This window comes from Schistocerca gregaria, chromosome 1 (genome assembly GCF_023897955.1).
Source record: "Schistocerca gregaria isolate iqSchGreg1 chromosome 1, iqSchGreg1.2, whole genome shotgun sequence".
Classification (NCBI taxonomy): domain Eukaryota; kingdom Metazoa; phylum Arthropoda; class Insecta; order Orthoptera; family Acrididae; genus Schistocerca; species Schistocerca gregaria.
The window spans coordinates 828,498,231-828,515,341 of record NC_064920.1 but is presented as its reverse complement, the minus strand read 5'-3'; positions in this window follow the sequence as shown (position 1 = coordinate 828,515,341).

Sequence of the window (17,111 nt, the reverse complement as noted above, 5' to 3'; positions counted from 1 at the left end):
TGGAAAGATCACAAAAATGCGAACTGGCAATATTTTATTATTTGAGCCATGTACTATTTTATGACTGAGTGTATCAGTAGCATTCCAAATTTCAGGTTTTACTTCCCTTCATGGACAACTCAGTGGTCGAGACTTTCGCTTAATGCTTTAGAGCAGCAACTTCTGCGTAGAGTTGTCACTGAGACAAGCAACACTGCGTGAAATAACAGCAGAAATCAATGCGGGATGTACGATTAACATATCCGTTAGCACGGTGTGTTAGTGAGGCTATGGCAGCGGACGATCGATGTTAGTACCTTTGCTAATAGCACGACATCGCCTGCAGCGCCTCTCATGGGCTCGTGACCGTAGTGATTGGACTGCAAAACGGTGACCTGGTCCGATGAGTCCCGATTTCATTGGTAACAGCTGATGTAGGCTTCGAGTGTGGCGCCGACCCCACGAAGCCATGGACCCAGGTCATCAACAAAGCACTGTGCAAGCTGGTGGTGGCTCCGTAATGTTGTAGGCTGTGTTCACATGGAATGGACTGTGTTCTCTGGTCCACCTGAACCGGTCATTGACTGGAAATAGTTATGTCCGCTACTTGAAGACCATTTGCACCCTTTCGTGAACTTAATTTTTATGGGTGACAATATGCCATGACACTGGGCCACAGTTGCTCGCGACTGGTCTAAAGACCACTGGATAATTCGAGCGTACGATTTGGCCACTCAGATCGACCGACATGAATCCCATCGAATATTTATGAAACATAACACGGAGGTCAGTTAGTGCTCATGATCCTGTACCGGTAATACTTTCGCAATTATGAATGGCTATAGAGGCAGCAGGACTCAGTATTTCTGCGGGGGGCTTTCAGAGACTTGTTGATTTCATGCTATGTCGTGGTGCTGCTGGACATAAGAAGATCCGACACGATGTTAGGTGGTATCCTATGATTTGTCACCTCAGTGTATAATCATAATGATTAGTACACTCGTAAATAATGCGAGCTTTTATTTTTTTGTCAAACACTTCCATCAGACGCTAATGTTTTGAGCAAATAACGCGACGGACGACGGCTTCGAATTTATGACGGTGCCCGCCGTGTTGCTTACGCAGCAGCCGCGGTAGACGGAAAGTGGAGATCTCGATACATTAGCGTCCGCAGCTCGTGGTCGTGCGGTAGCGTTCTCGCTTCCCGCGCCCGGGTTTCCGGGTTCGATTCCCGGCGGGGTCAGGGATTTTCTCTGCCTCGTGATGACTGGGTGTTGTGTGATGTCCTTAGGTTAGTTAGGTTTAAGTAGTTCTAAGTTCTAGGGGACTGATGACCATAGCTGTTAAGTCCCATAGTGCTCAGAGCCATCTGAACCATTTGATACATTAGCTTTCTTCCCAGTATACCGTCACGTAGCAGAACGCCGGCATCAGCGGACCAACACGTGTGCTGCTAGCGACTTCAGTTACAGCTATGTAGGCAGAGATCACTCTGCACTACGGCTTTTTACAACCTAACTGTTACAGTGATAATTTGCACACTTCATGTACTGATGAGCTTTCAACGCCACGCATACAAGATGCTCTAAAAGTAATTTGTAAGTGACTCGTTTTCGAACTGCGGTCATGCACAACATAAACCTTACAAAAGTACAAGGTCTGACGCACAGGTAGTGAAGAACACCCACTCAGAAATTTAGTGGGTATGCTCCCGTTCGCCTAACCCCTCTCTCTGTGCTACGCAACAGGGAACGAAGTTGCAACAGCGAGGAGTACGTCATCTACAGAAAAGTGAACAACCGTGCAATCAAGACATACCTTCCAGACTGAATTTATGACGAACTGCGGCAGCAGATCGTCTTTCACTTTACTGTTTAAATATCATTCTCTTCGTGGGCAAAGCTGGCTCCATTACTGTCACGTCTGGGTGCAAATTAATCCTCAAACAGTTACTGCGTCACATCAGCAGCATTTGCCAGGAGTAATCAGATGGTGTGACTGGACCTTCTCGAGAGCCATTGTTGTTACGCCTGAACACGTGGTTTTTGTATGATGGTGCATCAGTCACTTCTCATTACAGTATGGTTCACCACATACAGGGACAGCAGGGCGCACTATGGACAGGTAAAAGTAGATATCGTGGATGTTTGTACGACTTCATCTAAAATGTCTCATATACGTGATCGACACTATAACACTGGGCGAATGGCGATGATGCGCCGAAAAATCCTTCAAGAAACTGAAGGAAGACGTAGAGTCCAAGAGAAGATTCATAGTTTACTTCATTGAGGGGCCTAATGTTACATTCCGTGACAATGATGATGTATCTGTTGCTTTCTGTAATGTTACGTTTGATAGTATGATTAAAAATTTCTACAGATTCTAAAACATAGATGATATTTTACAAACGATTAACTTACGGATCACTGTTCAGAGGTGCTGCAACTATTTTGCTTGTTCGTACCTTACTTTTTAGTTTGTAAGTAATCACCCAGAATCTTTGAAACGTCAATTAAATTTGTTATTAAGATTTGTTAATAAGCAGAGTACTTTAATTTAGTATTCGTTTAGAGTTCTCCATCCTCTAAAAGGGTCTACAGCGGAGCTTACATCGTTCATCTATTTACTTTGTCAGTGCATCATCCGTTTTCTTTTTGTTTGTTGCCCTCCACGATTAGTCCTGCGTCTGTTACTGTCGAGGGCACTCACGGACCATGACGTCGCGGCTCCATGACGTTGCATGAGAGCCGTTCTCCGTGCACGGCCAGGGTGTCACCGGAATTTCTCAAAATTCTTGTGTTATAACCTCCTATATCTGCATTAGTGATAAAGAAATTAATCGATCTTCTCGCTCGTGTTGATGCGGCCACTCCAAGCGGTCACTGCTAATGTTTCTGATGTAGTTGCTTCGATGCTATCTTCCACGAGCATTTTTACTTCGTACACACGCCACGACAAATTGTAACACAAACCAGCGACTCTCTTAACCTCCAGTTGGAAATATTTGTTGGGGTCATAGCAAGTCTTCTCTACTATTCTAAAATTGAAGATCGAAGTTGGAATGAGTGAGTGACTAATAAATATACGTTTGTTTAAATAAAGTGAATCATTAAATGTAACTAATTAATACTGTTATTTAAGCACGTCTTCTAATGCTGAATATACACTCCTGGAAATGGAAAAAAGAACACATTGACACCGGTGTGTCAGACCCACCATACTTGCTCCGGACACTGCGAGAGGGCTGTACACGCACGGCACAGCGGACACACCAGGAACCGCGGTGTTGGCCGTCTAATGGCGCTAGCTGCGCAGCATTTGTGCACCGCCGTCGTCAGTGTCAGCCAGTTTGCCGTGGCATACGGAGCTCCATCGCAGTCTTTAACACTGGTAGCATGCCGCGACAGCGTGGACGTGAACCGTTTGTGCAGTTGACGGACTTTGAGCGAGGGCGTATAGTGGGCATGCGGGAGGCCGGGTGGACGTACCGCCGAATTGCTCAACACGTGGGGCGTGAGGTCTCCACAGTACATCGATGTTGTCGCCAGTGCCCGTCGACCTGGGACCGGACCGCAGTGACGCACGGATGCACGCCAAAACCGTAGGATCCTACGCAGTGCCGTAGGGGACCGCACCGCCACTTCCCAGCAAATTAGGGACACTGTTGCTCCTGGGGTATCGTCGAGGACCATTCGCAACCGTCTCCATGAAGCTGGGCTACGGTCCCGCACACCGTTAGGCCGTCTTCCGCTCACGCCCCAACATCGTGCAGCCCGCCTCCAGTGGTGTCGCGACAGGCGTGAATGGAGGGACGAATGGAGACGTGTCGTCTTCAGCGATGAGAGTCGCTTGTGCCTTGGTGCCAATGATGGTCGTATGCGTGTTTGGCGCCGTGCAGGTGAGGGCCACAATCAGGACTGCATACGACCGAGGCACACAGGGCCAACACCCGGCATCATGGTGTGGGGAGCGATCTCCTACACTGGCCGTACACCTCTGGTGATCGTCGAGGGGACACTGAATAGTGCACGGTACATCCAAACTGTCATTGAACCCATCGTTCTACCATTCCTAGACCGGCAAGGGAACTTGCTGTTCCAACAGGACAATGCACATCCGCATGTATCCTGTGCCACCCAACGTGCTCTAGAAGGTGTAAGTCAACTACCCTGGCCAGCAAGATCTCCGGATCTGTCCCCCATTGAGCATGTTTGGGACTGGATGAAGCGTCGTCTCACGCGGTCTGCACGTCCAGCACGAACGCTGGTCCAACTGAGGCGCCAGGTGGAAATGGCATGGCAAGCCGTTCCACAGGACTACATCCAGCATCTCTACGATCGTCTCCATGGGAGAATAGCAGCCTGCATTGCTGCGAAAGGTGGATGTACAATGTACTAGTGCCGACATTGTGCATGCTCTGTTGCCTGTGTCTATGTGCCTGTGGTTCTGTCAGTGTGATCATGTGATATATCTGACCCCAGGAATGTGTCAATAAAGTTTCCCCTTCCTGGGACAATGAATTCACGGTGTTCTTATTTCAATTTCCGGGAGTGTAGATACAAATTTGACTGATGCTGTCTATAAAGGACGTTCTAAAGTAAGTTTAGTTATCGTTTTTCAAAGAGAAGGTGGTACACCAGGTGACAAAGAAGCGCCATGTGAATCCGGACGCGTTACTGGGTCAACGACGGAAGGGGCGTCAGGGGAGGTGGAATGACGCATGCGCAGAGCGCCGAAGAGGAGATAACAGCACACTGGCGTGCCCCAGGTTATTCGAGTACACAGCACGACGATAGACGGACGTGTATTGACAACGTGGTCTACAACTGCAGTGCGTGCTATTACGCAGTATGAATGTGCACCTGAGGCTGGTGTGACCCATCCATGAACGCCTACAGACCGTTTATGGTGAAAACGTCATGTATCTTCAAATAGTTGGTCACTGGTGTTGCTTGCTTAGAAAAGCACGTTCACCTGGCCCCTGCATTGAAAGCCGCATCCTCGGGACGTCAGTTGCAAACCAATGCCGAGGTGGAACAGGCTGTGAGACAGTTCCTTGCTTCACAAGGCACCGAGTTTTACCAGAGTGGTTTCTTCAAACTAACTGCACGCTACAACATATGTTTCAGGGTCGGTGGCGACTATGTTGAAAAATACTCCAAGTTGTGTAGTCCATGATCCAATGGTGTATTTGTTTTGCTGATTCGAGGCATGCTGCTTCGGGATGGCACGTCCATAAATGTATAGTATTGAAGATATTTTAAATATTTTAATTTTGTCCTTCTCAGTTGAATCAATATTAAATTTTTGCTGCAGTGGTTACCTGACACACTCATTCTCAATCCACACGCCTAAGAATTACAAAGTACGTGTCATACAACGATTTGTTCTTGGCAATATAGTTTCCATGCGAAAAAAATTGGCACGGCTTACTATCAGAATGTCCCTCGCTGAAAAAGCACATCTGACTAAGATTAATAATTTAAGAACAGGTGATTAATGTTGAGTATACACAGGCAACGAAATGCTAATGAATGTACAAGCGCAACGGACTGATAATAAACGCACATCTATCTTGTATATTTAAACGCGATGGAATTTATGTACTGTTATTTAAACGAAAATGGAGATACGGATAACGTCCTGGCTGCATTGAAGACTACACTATCATCTTCTCTATTGTTCCGTATTCAAACAAATTTTAGAGATTCTAATAGCTCTGTAGAGTTAACGAACAAATTTTCACCTAAGTGTGATCAGAGCGATGCTGTGCTACGCCTTGTAACCAATAATCATGCAATGGACTATTTTAGTTCTGTCCACGTGGTTACTATGGTGTTGTCTCATTTGGTCTAAGTATTTTCTCAGTAATTTTCCGGCTGAAATTAGAGATTAATCTGTAGACAGGGATTCCATTTTAATCAAAAAGAAATCGGAACTGTGAACTTAGGCGGCATATAATGAACAAGTGTGAAACAAATCTTCAATACAGGTTAACAAAACACAAGCACATCTAAGATAGATTAGTAATTTAAGAACATGTAAGTAATGTTGAATATACAAAGGCAACGAACTGCCAATGAATGTACAAGCGCGACGGACTGATAATGAACACACATCTATTTTGTATATTTAAACACAATGGAATTAATGTGCCTTATTCGCACGGAGCAAAATTTATACTCGAATTATTTTAAGCTAAAGACACCGGTGTTCATCACATATCAGATACTATTCTGCCCAAGACTAAACATTTAGGAACAAGCGAAATCTCTAACCAAAACTCACGACTTCAGTTTTTCATTTAGATGTTGTATTCAAAAGTTGGGATTAACAACAGAAATTACAAACTACATAATGTACAAATAATACTGTGAGGCAACCTTCAGACTCTGTCGCCTTCTACTCATATTCGCCATAATATGAGAGAGCATCCTTAGTTATTAAAAGCCGCACGGATCTTTGCCTCATTAATCATGCGTGCTATCTTGGGGCTCTCTGTCTACGTGGTACTCAAGATTCCGAATTTACCAAGAATTGCCTCTCCAGGAAGATACGAGCACACCACACATTTCAACGTAATTGCTCTTTTTGTGGCGCAGAAGCGACTACACAGAAGCGTGTAAACTCTCTCAAAGGAAACTCGTACGAAACTGCAACCAACGTTTTGACACGCTAATTTTTCGAAACTTTATATGTACGGAAATTCATCATAATGCAACATTGCAAGCTACGAAAATTGTTGTGGTTGGCAGGAGAGCCAACACCGTGTTACTAGAGGAGGCCGAAAGGCACGCGTTTTAGCTCACGCAGGCTGGCGTGAGCTCTGGAACAGGACAAGGAAATTAGAATTTAGAAACAACGGACGTAGCTGGTGGAATACTCAACTTTAATCCATTAATGACGAACGTCGGTCTTCACGCTACATGATTCAATATCAATAATAACTGATAATGGCGCCTTGCTAGGTCGTAGCAAATGACGTAGCTGAAGGCTATGCTAATTATCGTCTCGGCAAATGAGGGCGTATTTTGTCAGTGAACCATCGCTAGCAAAGTCGGCTGTACAACTGGGGGAGTGCTAGGAAGTCTCTCTAGACCTGCCGTGTGGCGGCGCTCGGTCTGCAATCACTGATAGTGGCGACACGCGGGTCCGACGTATACTACCGGACCGCGGCCGATTTAAAGGCTACCACCTAGCAAGTGTGGTGTCTGGCGGTGACACCACAAAAATCATGTAATAAATGAGCAAGGTAATATTAAAACTGATTAACTGCCTGAGGACCATGTGGCTTTTGAAGAAGCTTCATTCAAGAAAAGATTTTAATTACTGATTTCGCTAATGAATTTGCAGAATTGATTCCAGTAATCAAAAAGCAGAGGAGATATGTAATGAAAAAAGTAAAGTGTCGCTGTCTCACCCAAGCAACGTATCATCCAGGTACTCCAGCAGCAGCGACGAGCTCTGTCACAGATAACGTCTCCAATCACAATGTCTGCATGAGACTCTCTCACCTGTACGACATTGCAGTGCCTGTGTTATTCCGAATTACAACGCAAAGTTCCTTCGAACATACATGCATGACCGAAGGAACAGCCGATATGAAATACATTAAATGTATTCGCAGTTGCGAATATAGACTACCATCAGCTGTATAATGGAATGACGACAGTGAAAATTTTTACTGGACGGGACACGAACCCGAATTTCCAACTTATCGCGAGCGGTCGCCTTATCATAGGCTATCCGAGCACGACTCACAGACGGATCCTGTCCATGTGTCTACAACCTACACTGATGCATCCATTATGTACTATATATAATAGATATATCGGTGCAGGTTGTGGACACATTGTTGTTGCTACAAGCCGTACAGCGATAGCTAAATGGTAAGGCGACCGCTCGCGATAAGCGGGGAATTCCGGATCGAATGCCGCCCAGTAAAAATTTTTTACTGTCGTCATTCCTTTGTACAGCTGATGGTAGTCCATATTCGGAACTGAGAATACGTTTAATGTATTTCATAATGGCTGTAATCGCCGCAGCGCCTGTTATTTCTGACATGCATGCATGTCCAAAGGAACTTTGCATCGCAATTCGGAATAACATGTTGTTGTTGTTGTGGTCTTCAGTCCTGAGACTGGTTTGATGCAGCTCTCCATGCTACTCTATCCTGTGCAAGCTTTTTCATCTCCCAGTACCTACTGCAGCCTACATCCTTCTGAATCTGTTTAGTGTATTCATCTCTTGGTCTCCCTCTACGATTTTTACCTTCCACGCTGCCCTCCAATACTAAATTGGTGATCCCTTGATGCCTCAGAACATGTCCTACCAACCGATCCCTTCTTCTGGTCAAGTTGTGCCACCAACTTCTCTTCTCCCCAATCCTATTCAATACCTCCTCATTAGTTATGTGATCTACCCATCTAATCTTCAGCATTCTTCTGTAGCACCACATATCGAAAGCCTCTATTCTCTTCTTGTCCAAACTGTTTGTCGTCCCTGTTTCACTTCCATACATGGCTACACTCCATACAAATACTTTCAGAAACGACTTCCTGACACTTAAATCTATACTCGATGTTAACAAATTTCTCTTCTTCAGAAACGCATACCTTGCCATTGCCAGTCTAAATTTTATATCCTCTCTACTTCGACCATTATCAGTTATTTTGCTCCCCAAATAGCAAAACTCCTTTACTACTTTAAGTGTCTCATTTCCTAATCTAATCACCCGACTTAATTCGACTACATTCCATTATCGTCGTTTTGCTTTTGTTGATGTTCATCTTATATCCTCCTTTCAAGACACTGTCCATTCCATTCAACTGTTCTTCCAAGTCCTTTGCTGTTTCTGACAGAATTACAATGTCATCGGCGAACCTCAAAGTTTTTATTTCTTCTCCATGGATTTTAATACCTACTCCGAATTTTTCTTTTGTTTCCTTTACTGCTTGCTCGATATATAGATTGAATAACATCGGGAAGAGGCTACAACCCTGTCTTACTCCCTTCCCAACAACTGCTTCCCTTTCATGTCCCTCGACTCTTATAACTGCCATCTGGTTTCTGTTCAAATTGTAAATAGCCTTTCGCTCCCTTTTTTTTACCCCCGCCACCTTTAGAATTTGAAAGAGAGTATTCCAGTCAACATTGTCAAAAGCTTTCTCTAAGTCTGCAAATGCTAGAAACGTAGGTTTGCCTTTCCTTAATCTTTCTTCTAAGATAAGTCGTAAGGTCAGTATTGCCTCACGTGTTCCAGTATTTCTACGGAATCCAAACTGATCTTCCCCGAGGTCGGCTTCTACCAGTTTTTTCAGTCGTCTGTAAATAATTCGTGTTAGTATTTTGCCGCTGTGGCTTATTAAACTGATAGTTCGGTAATTTTCACATCTGTCAACACCTTCTTTCTTTGGAATTGGAATTATTATATTCTTCTTGAAGTCTGAGAGTATTTCGCCTTTCATATAAATCTTACTCAGTAGATGGTAGAGTCAGGACTGGCTCTCCCAAGGCTATCAGTACTTCTAATGGAATGTTGTCTACTCCCAGGACCTTGTTTCGACTTAGGTCTTTCACTGCTCTGTCAAACTCTTCACGCAGTATCGTATCTCCCATTTCATCTTCATCTACATCTCTTCCATTTCCATAATATTGTCCTAAAGTGCATCGCTCTTGTTAACATAGGCATTGTAATATCGTATTTATCCGCTACCGCCGGACAAGCGACTTTCAAGGAAAATGTCTCCCTTGTATGGGAATAGATATAATGCATGTACCAATATAAGCTGTAGACACATGGTTGAGATTCTGGTCGTATGAAAAGTACACCAGTGGCAAAAAACAGTCAATACCGTCACTGCGCAATAGCGATGGAAATGTTACCGATGATGGTGCCGCTAAAGCGGAGTTACAAAATAGAGTTTTCCGTAATTCCTTCACGAAAGAAGGCGAAGTAAATATTCCAGAATTCGCAACTAGAACAGCTGTTAGCATGAGTGACATAAAAGTATATATCTTAGGCGTTACGAAACAACTCAAATCACTTAAGAAAGGCAAGTCTTCCGGTCCAGATTGTATACCAATCAGGTTCCTCTCAGAGTATGCAGACACAATAGCGTCTTTCTTAGCAATCATACACAAGCGCTCACTTCACGAAAGGTCTATTCCTAAAGACTGGAAAGTAGCACAGGTCACACCAATATTCAAGAAGGGAAATAGGAGTAACCCACTGAATTGCAGACCCATATCACTGACCTCAATTTGCAGTAGGATTTTGGAGCCTATACTGTACTCGAACATTGCGAATCACCTTGAGGAAAATGACTTATTGATACATAACCAAAATGGATTCAGAAAATATTGCTCTTGTGCAACACAGCTAGCTCTTTATTCCCATGAAGTAATGAGTGCTGTCGACAAGGGATCTCAGATCGATTCCATATTCCTAGATTTCCAGAAGGCTTTTGATACCGTTCCTCACAAGCGACTATTAATCAAATTGCGTACTTATGGAGTATCGTCTCACTTGTGTGATTGGATTCGTGATTTCCTCTCAGAGAGGTCACAGTTCACAGTGATAGACGGTAAATCATCGAGCAGAGCAGAAGTCATATCTGGCGTTTCGCAAGGTAGTGTCATAGGCCCTCTGCTGTTCCTGGTTTATATAAATGATCTAGGTGATAATCTGAGAAGGCCCCTTAGATTGTTTGCAGATGACGCTGTAATTTACTGTCTAGTAAAATCATCAGACGATCAATTTCAACTACAAAGTGATCTAGAGAGAATATCTGTATAGTGCGAAAAGTGGCAATTAGCGCTAAACAAAGAAAATTGCGAGGTTATCCACATGGGTACTAGAAGAAATCCGATAAATTTTGGGTATACGATAAGTCACACAAATCTAAGGGCTGTCAATTCGACCAAATACCTAGGAATTACAATTACGAGCAACTTAAATTGGAAAGACCACATAGATAATATTGTGGGGTAGGCGAAACAAAGACTGTGCTTTGTTGGCAGAACACTTAGAAGATGCGTCAGACCCACTAAAGAGACAGCCTACATTAAACTTGTCCGTCCTCTGCTGGAATATGGCTGCGCGGTGTGGGGTCCTTACCAGGTAGGACTGACGGAGGACATCGAAAAAGTGCAAAGAGGGGCAGCTCGTTTCGTGTTGTCGCGCAATAGGTGTTCCTTTTTCCCACGCGCCATTAGAGAGTGGAATGGTAGAGTAGTAGTATGAAAATGGTTCGATGAACCCTCTGCCAGGAACTTAAGTGTGAATTGCAGAGTAACTATGTAGATGTAGATGTATATGTAGACGACATTGGGAGTTTAGATCTCACCCTGAGTCGTGCACGCAGAGCCAGCTGGTAGGAGTTTGCTCGTGATAAGCGGTAAATACAGGTACGAGTCCCATTGCAGCACACATTTTCATTGTCGTCGTTCAATTATACAGCTGTAATCCACATTCGCAACTGCGAATAAATTTAATGTGTCTCTAACATTTCGTTATGGGCAGAATTGTATCAGCCGAAAGAGCTTGTAATTTGTTGTAACATGTGATTTATCTGTCTCTTCTTGAGCTTTGCATATGCTAAGCATAGACAATGACGTGACATGAAAGGATTTTATTGCTGCTCGTTTCACTCGCAGTGTTTTAAGCTGTCCTTTCACGTTCCTGCCTAACTACACACTCAGTAATCGCCACATATTCGCAAATAAAAAAAAAATTGTGACAAGGAAGAATATGGATTTTATTGCTGCTCGGTTAACTCGCAGCAATTCAATCTGTCCTCTTAGGCCCCTGCCTAACCACACATTTGATATTCGGAAACAGAGAGCGGAATATTTAATTCAGCCTTCGTTTCCTAACCAGACGAAAGTTACAAAACCGGACAAATTCATTTCTCAGGGATCGCGTATATAGTTAACCAACGTCGAATATTGCATGATTATATTATATGGAAGTTCCACAATGTGTTAAAAACGCTAATAGGTAAAGGAAAAAAAATAGCATACAGCAGGACAACAATCTCCTGCCTTCTACTTTGAAATCCACGTCGTTATCCACTACAAGACGATTATCACATTAACCCAGGGAAGCTTATAATGTTGATGCGTCATTAGCCGACATTTAATTATAAGCATGACGTGTTTATTATAAGTCTTTAACGTGCCGTTGCCTTGGAACAGCATACTGCAAATTATAATACAAAACAGGTAATGTCAAAATCAATATGGAGTCTACTGCCTTGAATGAGACGATATTTTGACATAACTTCCGAGTGATTCCGAGTGAGCGTCTTGTATTGTGTGTACAACATCGAAGCAATTTGTGCAGTGACATTCAGTGACAAAATAATGTGCAATAGTGTGATGTCTATCAACAGCTCCGCCATTACACCAGTGATACAAGTGAAGCAGCAAGAGGATGTAACTGCTGTGAGATACATAAGCAACAACAGGAAGAAAACCAGCAGAAGACATCACTGACTTCGATCTCTATATATACACTGCCCCCCTACTTCCCCCCAAATACCACACCAGCAGCTACAGTAAAAAACAAAGTGTTCTAGGTCAATCTAATTTGAAATTGTTTATTTTAAGTAACATTTCTCGATGTATATGTGTATGTACAACCTCTTGAAAATGAACAAAATATGTTCGAAACGCGTTGCGTTATGTTAGATTAAACATAAAATAAAAAGTGTCTGGTAGCATAAACTTGAAATAAATAATAATGCCAGTATGCTTTCCCTGAAATGACTCAATCGCTGAAAGAAATAGCCGCGCGGCAGAGTAGCAGCATACAAACTGATTTCCGGTGTCTGATTGCTACGTGACTTAACATGTAGACTGTGTTTTGAGGCCGACTGCTTAAAAGATTTCGTGTGAATAGAATTCCCTCTGTTTGTTAGCCTACATGTTTTGGAACTACCAGACCGTATATACAGAGAATGTGCACGAATTCAAGGCACAATCCGTCTGACTCATGGGAGAGGGAGACAATAGCGACTGAGAGCTCCGACAATAGGCTTGGTGATTAGAAGACTCGACAGCCAGCTTTGTGGGCGTAAGAGGAGTGGTGTGGCTGAAACTGGTGCATTAGCCAGAAAAAGGCAGGGTAGGAGGACTTCTTCATTATCACTCATAAGACATCAATTGCGTGTGTTCTGTTAACTTTTACTCATCGTCTGCTTATTCAGTCATTGGTATAATTAATTCACAAGCCACCAGAGTTCGACCTCTCTGTTATGAAAGTTTTTCCTCGTTATAAGTTACCTGAATGCTTACTACGTCGAGAGAGTTGACCACATTTCACTATGTAGGCATAAGGTATATTATAAGCAATTGTTTCTACGAAAGATACCATAAGAACAGATTTTGTAACGATTTTTTATATTTTTTTCAGGATCCGCAGGATGATACTAGGCAACCGTGCGACTGTTACGGTCGCAGGTTCGAATCCTGCCTCGAGCATGGATGTGTGTGATGTCCTTAGGTTAGTTAGGTTTAAGTAGTTCTAAGTTCTAGGGGACTGATGACCACAGCAGTTGAGTCCCATAGTGCTCAGAGCCATTTGAACCATTTGAACTTACAAGTGGAGGCCACGATGTTGGGGGTCTCAGATTTTTTTGGAATTGCCAGAGTAGTGCACATTACTATTTGCACATTTATGTTGTAACAAAAGCCTACTAAAGGTGTACAAATTTTGAAGGAAATCTGTGATCCTAGGGCCATGGCCTCCCCTTGTTATTTATGGAACGAATCAGTACAGTTTACAATATGCTGGTTAGGAAATTTAGAAACATAGGAATTAAGGAAATTAATGGAAAACGAAAAAAGATCAGACAGTTCATCGATCTAGAGCAAAGTTCTCATCTACTGCGAGGATCTCCTGTACGGAAAAGGAGTTCGGCAGTGTACCACACTGAAACCTTTCAGCTTAGGTTTGAAGAACTGGGTTTTCTATCTTTTCTTTCGGTTCTGCTGGAAGCCTACTGAAAATTAAACCTGTTGAATAACGCACACATTTCTGTACAATACTTAAGACAGTTTTCTCACGCTGGACTCGCATTCGGAAGGACGACTGTTTAATGCCGCGTCCGGCCATCTTGAATTAGGTTTTCCGTGATTTCCCTAAATCGCTCCAGGCAAATGCTGAAATGGTTACTTTGAAAGGTCACGGCCGACTACCTTTCTCATCCTTCCCTAATTCGATGAGACCGATGACATCGCAGTGTGGTCTCCTTTCCCAAGTCAACCCAATCCTCCTGTCACCGAACTTCACGAACAGCGTTATCTGCGTGTAAATCAGATTTCTATCTAGTGCTCACTAAATGTATGTCACAGTTTCTTTGAATGATTGAATATTGTCAGCACCAAATACCAAGATGGTGTAGGTGTATGAGGAGGAAAGGGTTAGACTTTGGACACATCTGAACAACGGTCTACATGAAGTACGTGAAATGACCCGATCACGCTTTTATGGGCCAATAGTGTTCTCCGGGAGAGCCAAGGGTAGTCCCAAAATATGACACCATAGGAGATAGTAAAGTTAAAGGAAGCAAAGTAAACCGGTCATCGCGTTTCAGTGTCAGAAGAGTGGAGATTACTCTGATAGTGAAGATAGCAGCGATCAGTTTCTACGCAGCATCTCGAACGAGAGTCGTAAGAATTTGAAATAGGCGACCTCGGTGACGGTTAGACATAAGAGCAATAAAATTTCTCATTTACATACCTTGAAGTTTCAGAAGATGTATGGGTTGTTTGTTGACACACACACGCACACACACACACACACACACACACACACACACACATACACACATACATTTTTATAATGTGTATGAAAGTATTTATACGATCACAAGGTGTCAATGAATCTTTAGCCCATGGCGCCACATTTAATTAAATGAAGCATTTGATATACCGTCAGCGTCCTGGAATATCACCGAATGATGTTATTCTTATCAGAGTTAATTACAGTTTACTCACTTTGAAACTGGTATCAGCTACTGGACAGGAATGTAGTTGCGAAATACATGCATATCTGCACAACAGCCAAAAATGTTTCGAGGGTAATTGGTACATTTTTAGAGACTTGAAGAAAGACATTTTCACGCCTTGTTCTGCAAAGAACGAGGAGCTGTGTTGCTGTAATTCCCGCCAGCAATGGTTAGTTAGTCGGTCAGTTGATATGGTGGAGGAGACCAAACGGCGAGGTCATCGGTCCCATCGGATTAGGGAATGGTGGGGAAAAAAGTCAGATGCGGCGTTTCGAAGGAACCATCCCAGCATTTGCCTGAAACGATTTAGGGAAATCACGGAGAATCTAAATCAGAACGACCAGACGCGGGGTTTGAACCGTCGTCCTCCAGAATGCGAGTCCAGTGTGCTAACCACTGCGCCACCTCGCTCAGTTAAAATCGTTTTTCAGAGGAATAAGTACATAACAACTATCGAGATAATTTTACAGGTAATGTGGTTATCGTACCGTTTTATGATGAGCGGTTTCGCTTTATGAGATAACAGTGCCATATTTCATGCGCATCGGTCACCCATTAAACTCGGATCTTCCATGTAATACCAAATGAAAGAGTAACGTGTATAGGGAGATGCAAAGGTTGCCACGTGTCATGGTGTCGTTGCCAAATGAAACGGGAAAGTAAGGGCATAACGATTCCGCCAAGAAGGCTCCGTCGTTGATAAAACAGAAGGAGATGCGGCTGAAATGTGAGAAAGAAACGCTGCGCTATCCCATTTGTACTAATAAGTCTATCACTGTCTGACAAGAAAATACTATAGTCTCGAAATAATTTTCATCCTGCTTTAGATCTCAAAGACTTTTTCAAACGTCAGTTTCAAATGAACAATATTCCTGAGCTGAGTCACAACCAACCACTGGCACTTGGCTATTTCTAATGTCATGTTCATTGGGGTGTATACTGATTTCGCTTGGAAGACCGAGAGAAATTTCTATTTACTTTCTCGAGATTTCCAGTGTGAAGCGATTTCTTATTCAACTCAGACAAAAAAACTGATGATGTTAAATCAGAGGAACTTGTGTGAGCCTTCTGTTTCAGAGGTGGGAATTAATCGACCAAAAATATTTAAATACTTTCTTAGCAACTGTAAAGCAGTTGATGCGGTAGGTGAATATTCACGCATAAAAACGCTCAACAGCTCAAATGCATTTCATCTGATGGGAGACAGTGTACTCTGCCACTTTTAGATAAGCAGATAAATAACCTTGTAAGCAAAAAATGGTTCAAATGGCTCTCGGCACTATGGGACTTAATATCTGAGGTCATCAGTCCCCTAGAACTTAGAACTACTTAAACCTAACTAACCCAAGGAACACACACACACATCCATGCCGGAGGCAGGATTCGAACCCGCGACCGTAGCGGTCACGCGCTTCCAGACTGAAGAGCCTAGAACCGCTCGGCCACAACGGCCGGCCCCTTGTAAGTAATACTGTTCTCGGACGTCTGGTAAATAAGTCTAAAATTCATTGTAGATCTGTCAACCACTGACCTTCTTAAAGAGTCGCTCAGAATACCTGTTGTTCTTTGTATTAGCTGTTATAGTATCATGTACTTCAATACGCAACCACGAACACTATACGCTAGCATGCTACGTCTATCTTATTACTGTGGCAAACAACACTTCTACCGAGAGCAGTACAAAACAGTGTTCTCCGATTGGATCACAAACACTACTGTATGAAAGAACTTCCACCTTAACAGCGTGTAATCCAATAAACAAATTGTCTACGCCGGATGTGACACTTGAGCACGCATTCCTAATTGGTAGCTCGTATGCGTTTTGGATTATCACGTCATCCCGTTTCACCTAGGCAAATAAACGAGCGTTAACCATAGTTAATCGATTTCTACGAGACGTAGTATTGAGATAAAACTATTCGATTTCAATATTGTGTTACTTGAGACAGTTGCAATCTAACAGCGCTGCGCTCGAGTACTAGTCGTGGCAACTCCAAATGAAGCGCGCGCTCGTACTATAGGTATCACTGTACCTCGATGTTTTGCACTTGGCCGTTGTCGGAAACTCGCGGTGACAATACAGTAAATAACTGTTGTGGTTGCTAAGGAAACCGAATC